This window comes from Lynx rufus, unplaced genomic scaffold (genome assembly GCF_022079265.1).
Source record: "Lynx rufus isolate CCGP_SWC_20201006 ecotype Redwood Valley unplaced genomic scaffold, mLynRuf1.p SCAF_19, whole genome shotgun sequence".
NCBI lineage: Eukaryota > Metazoa > Chordata > Mammalia > Carnivora > Felidae > Lynx > Lynx rufus.
In genome coordinates this window covers 11,406,387-11,412,386 of record NW_025814833.1, presented here as the reverse complement: position 1 = coordinate 11,412,386, position 6,000 = coordinate 11,406,387, and the positions used below count along the sequence as shown (strand labels likewise).

Below are 6,000 nucleotides of genomic sequence, written 5' to 3'. Positions count from 1 at the left end.
TCATAAATTTGGAATGCATCTGTATTAGTTAGGGTTCTCCGGAGAAATGGAGCCATATATAGAAGAGGAGAGGTTTATTTTATGAAATTGGCTTATGTGATAGTAGAGGTTGAGAAGTATGAAATCTGCATGGTAGGCTGGCATGCTCGAGATGCCTGAGAAAGTTCATGTTGCAGATGGAGTGTCACAGCAGTGTGGGGGTAGAATTCCCTCTTCCTTGCGGGACTTCCATCATTTTTCTCGTATGGCTTTCAACTGATTGGATGAAACCCACCTGTATTGTAGATCGTAATCTGCTTTAATTACTGAAACGTCAGTCTCCTCTAAAAATACTTGCACTTCAACGTTTACATTTTTTTTTTACTCTTTATTTATTTTTGAGAGAGAGACAGAGTGTGAGCAGGGTTGGAGCAGAGAGAGAGGGAGACACAGAATCCGAAGCAGGCTCCAGGCCCCGAGCTGTCAGCACAGAGCCCAGCCGACTCGGGGCTCGAACTCAGGAATCGTGAGATCATGACCTGAGCTGAAGTTGGACGCTCAACTGACTGAGCCACCCAGGCGCCCCGCCCCGCACTTCAACATTTAGACTTAGATATTCAACAGATATCTAGGTGCCATGGCTTAGCCATATTGACACATAAGATGAACTGTCGTAACATCCTAGGTCATTGTTTGGGACCAGCATTACCCCAATACCAAAGCCAGGCAAAAATAACACAAGTAAAGTACAGACTAATATCTTGTATGACTGTACACATAAAAATCCTCAAGAAAATACTGGCAGACAATCCAAGCGTATTTATTATTTTTTTTTATTTAATTTTTTTTTCAACGTTTATTTTTTTGGGACAGAGAGAGACAGAGCATGAACGGGGGAGGGGCAGAGAGAGAGGGACACACAGAATCGGAAACAGGCTCCAGGCTCTGAGCCATCAGCCCAGAGCCTGACGCGGGGCTCGAACTCACGGACCGCGAGATCGTGACCTGGCTGAAGTCGGACGCTTAACTGACTGCGCCACCCAGGCGCCCCCCAAGCGTATTTAAAGATTATACACCAGGATTTATCCGGGAATGTAAGGAAATTAATGTAATGTACACATAAATAGAATGGAGGTGAAAAGCCACATGGTCATCTCAAATGATGCAGAATAACCACTTGACAAAATACCCATTTATAACATTCAATAAAATAGGAACTTCCTCATGTGAAAAGCCCACAGCCAGTATCATACTTAGTAGTGAAAGACCGGAATCTTTCCCATGAGAAACAGAAGGTTGCCTGTTATTGCCACTTCAAGATTTTGCTAGAAGTTTTAGCTATAGCAAAATTAGGCCAGAAAATGAAATAAAAGCCACCCAAATCGGCAAGTCTTTCTGCACATGACAGGATTTCCAATACGTGGAGTATCCCAAAGAATACACACGCACACATATGCAGGCACGCACACGGGTTGTTAAATGGATTTGGCAAAGTGGCAGAAGATGAATATGCAACAGTGCAGGGCCCGCTTTGGATCCTCTGTCCCCCCCAGGCGTCTCTGTCCCTCCCCCACTCACACAGGCTCTTTCTCTCAAAATAAATAAAGATTGCGAAATACACATGGGGTGCAGGTTTATACATTTATTTGTACTTCCATTTCATAATTCAGAGCGGGTGGTGTGACTATGGATCACCGATCCCCCAACAAAGGCAATGGCGGTGGATACCACGTAGTAGAGGCAAGGACTTGGAGGAGCAATTCCTGCAGTTAGAGGTGGTGCTGGTAGAGCTGGTGGTGGGGATGCCCCTCTTGCCTGTAGATGCGGTGGAGGTCCTGGGATTCACGAGCAACCTCCAAGTCCATGTTCCTACGATATAAATAAGCCACTCTTCCAATACTTGTCATAGAATATGCAGCCCAGAATGCATAGTAATAGACACTTAAGACTCACATAGATTATAAGACATATAGATTATATACCACTTATTAATTTATCAGCATTCAGTGATATAACACTACGTGCAAAGGACTTGTATAGATATCTGATGAGCATTTTTTTTTTTTTGAGAGACAGAGCACAAGTGGGGGAGGGGCAGAGAGAGAATGAGACCCAGAATCCAAGCAGGCTCCAGTTTCCAGGCTGTCAGCACAGAGCCCGTCGCAGGGCTCGAACTCCCAAACCGTGAGATCATAACCTGAGCCAAAGTCAGGCCCTAAACTGACTGAGCCACCCCGGGCGCCCCATGGTGATCATTCTAAACTACATAATGACTGCTTCTTTAGAGAGAGAAGGCAAGCAAGTAGGGGAAGGGCAGAGAGGTATAAAATCCCAAGCAGGCTCCACAGTGTCAGTATAGAGCCTGACATGGGGCTCGATCACACAACTGAGATCATGACTTGGGCTGAAATCAAGAGTCCAGACAATTAACCAACTGAGCCACCCAGGCACCGCCATAGTGACTACTGCTAATACTCTCATACTAGGAGAGTTGGCCTCCTCATCAAAGGCCTTGTGAAATAGTGTTCCAAAATAATGAAAACCTAGATTTCGTGACAAACATATGCAAAGGAGAATTAGTCTATCTGGTATGGGCTGTTAGACTAGTTGGTTCAAATATGGACAATACAAGGTCATGGGTTGATCCCTAAGGGAGCACCAAGAGTCTGTCTTACAACATTGATGACTGAGCTATTTTCTAATACCAATAACTAATGATAAGTAACATCCATTTGCACAGGGACAATGCTTATCAAAATTTTTGCCTTACTTTTGATCCTCATTAGGACCCTGTAACGTAGAGGGGCACCTGGGTGGCTCAGTCAGTTAAGTGTCTGACTCTTGATTTCGGCTCAGGTCATGATCTCAGTTTGTGGGATTGAGCCCTGCATCGGCGTCTGCGCCGACACCGTAGAATCTGCTCCAGTTTTCTCTCTCCCTCTCTCTCTGCTCCTCCCACCCATGCTCCCTCCCTCTCTCTCTCAAAGTAAATAAATAAACCTAAAAACACTTGAACTTAATGTAGATAGGATGAGTACTTTCATCTCACTATTTACAGAAGAGTTACCAAACTCCAAAAGTTTAAGTGACTGATCAAATGTCTTGGATTTAATCAGTTCTAAAGCTTAGACTTCCTAATAATGATTTTAAGTATAATGGGATCTTTCATCATACATAACTTTACATGACCACCTACAGATAGTAGTTTAGATTTAAAGAGGTATACAGAGCTTCTGGAATTACTAAAATTATTGGGGCTTTGCTTTTTCAAAGGAAATACCATGGACCCAATTTTTCAAATCATCCATCATGAAACACCCCAAAGTAGGCTTCTTTGGAATAGGGACTATTTTAAGCTCAAGGCCATTGAGAACCAGCCAACATAGGAAATGCTCCTAAAACAGCACAAGCTTTCTTTTGTAAAGGAAATTTCCATCGGTAAAAAGTGTCTCTCTCTCCCTCACCAGAAAGAGGAGGGCTATTACGATCTATTTTTTCCCCAGCTTTATTGAGCTATAATTGACATATAACATGGGAGTACATTTAAGGTGTACCACGTGATTTGATATGTGTATATCTTTGGTATATGTATAGCTCATGAAATAATTACAATAAGGTTAGTTAACATATCCATCACCATTACACAGTAACCTTTTGTGTGTGTGGTGTGAACTTTTAAGATCTCTCAGCAACTTTCAGGGGCGCCTGGGTGGCTCAGTCGGTTGAGTGTCTGACTTCAGCTCAGATCACGATCTCACGGTCCGTGGGTTCGAGCCCTGCGTCGCGCTCTGTGCTGACAGCTCGGAGCCTGGAGTCTGTTTTAGATTCTGTGTCTCCCTCTCTGCCCCTCCCCCACTTATGCTTATCTGTGTCTCTCAAAAATGGGTAAACATTAAAAAATAAATATCTCTCAGCAACTTTCATGTATACAGTACAGTATTGTTAATTATAGTCACCATGCAGTACATTAGATCCCCAGAACTTCCTCATTTTATAACTGGAAGTTTGCACCCTTGGACCACCTTTACTCCCTTCCCCCGCCCCACCCATCACTAGTCTACTGTTCTTTGAATTAGTTTTTAGATTCCACATAAGGGAGATCATATTGTATTGCTCTTTCCCTGTTTGATTTTATTTCACTTGGCACAGTGCCCTCAAATTTCATCCATGTTGTTGTAAATGATCAGATTTTCTTCTTTTCTAGGACAGAATGATATTCCATTGTTTGTGTATCACATTTTCTTTATCCATTCCTCTACCATTGGACACCTAGGTTATTTCCAAGCTTTGGCTATTGTGAATAATGCTCCACTGAAGATGGGTGTGCAAATATCTCTTCAAGATAGTGACTTTATTTCCTTCAGATAAACACCCAGTAGGAGTGCTGAGTCCTGGGTGCCCCATCCAGGAACCCATTCCATTCTTAATTGGATTCATGAACTTACCCATTGAAATATTGGCAAGATCGTCCTTTGGGAAAACAATATTTTTGGAAACCATCTCTAGAAATAGCCCCCCAATGTTATAAAGAATGTCGGATTTGCCCCAAACATAACTCTGGAAGCCCCTTCATAGTTCAAAGGGACATTTTCCCTTACCCTCTGGGCCCTTTTGAGATATGGCAATTGGATTTCATCTAGCTGGTGCCATCGCAAAGGTAGAAATATGTTTTAGTAACGGTTTGTATGCTCAGTGGATAGAAGCCTTTCCTTGACACAGAGCTACAGTTGAAGCAATAGGAAAAATCCTGTTGGAAAAGATTATTCCCAATTGGGGAAAATACCCTTGGAACTTCATAGTAACTGAGAGACCCATTTCACTGGATAGATAGTATAGGCCATTTGCCACCTTTAGCCAATTATGCACCATTTCTACGGTGCCTATCCATCCTCCATCATGCAGCCTTTTATAGTGAACCAATGGCATTATAAAAACCTAACTAGTGAAACTTTGGGATTTTTCCCACTTGCCATGGCCAAAAGCCTTTCCCTTGGTACTACTGAATCTTTGTGTCTCCCGCTGGGAGTAGATCTAACTCTCACCCTTTGAAAGAATATTGGAAGACTGATGAGATTAGATCAAGATGCATATGAACCAAACTTTTACTTAAAGGTAAGATGATGACTTCTAAGGGGTTGATATAGCCCCTTCAAAGAAGTGAGAAATTGGTAGAACAGTCTTTTCACAGTGCACTCCTAGGAGATAAAGACATCAAACATCATGACCTTCAGCCTGGAGACATGGTTTATCGGAAAGCTCTCCATAAAGATTTCCTCCAGCCTTGCGAGAGGGGATCTTACCAGGTACTATTGACCAATCATTGTGCTGCTAAATTAAAAAGCACAGGCTCACGGGTTCATGTTTTTCATTTTAAAGAGGCTTCAACATCTGACTGGACCACCAAACCAACAGGAGACCTCAAACTAACCCTTTCTTGGAAAGTGAAGCAGATGACATCTTCAGAGACTCCTCTCACAAGACTCGGGAGCAAGCCAGTATTATGTTCACAAGATTCATCATACCAATCCTCATGAGGCTTCTTTCTCTTCCATTTCCACCTTTGTTTGGGAAAACAATGCTATAATTCAAGTGTCACAATCCCTTGTTGCTTCTGGAAACCTTTCTGACTGTTGGATTTGTCACCACACTCCTACTAGGTCTTTTATTGGTAATAATACCCCGTAATGTTAACCTATAAATAGTTTATACCTCCAAATATTTCCATTAGTTATAGCAAAACACATCCCTCCCATCACTTTCAACGTAAGGATGTTCTTGCCTTAAGAAAACCTTCCATGTTGGGGCGCCTGGGTGGTTCAGTCGGTTAAGCGTCCGACTTCCACTCAGTTTATGATCTTGTGGGTCATGGGTTCAAGCCCTGCATTGGGCTGTGTGCTGACAGCTCGGAGCCTGCTTCAGATTCTGTTTCCCTCTCTCTGCCCCTCCCCTGCTCACTCCCTGTCTCTCTCTCTCTCAAAAAATAATAAAAATAGAAAAAAGAAAACCTTCCATGTTTTATGC

At 42.8% G+C, this 6,000-nt stretch overlaps 1 long non-coding RNA gene across 1 annotated transcript in view; it reads right to left on the bottom strand.

Moving 5' to 3' along the window:
• Nucleotides 1-1,613: 1,613 nt before the first annotated feature.
• Nucleotides 1,614-6,000, bottom strand: part of LOC124513958 (uncharacterized) — a 58,690-nt gene continuing 54,303 nt past the window's right edge. The window contains exon 3 of the long non-coding RNA XR_006962557.1: nucleotides 1,614-1,848. This is a non-coding gene — a long non-coding RNA (uncharacterized LOC124513958). The remainder of the gene's footprint in view (nucleotides 1,849-6,000) is intronic.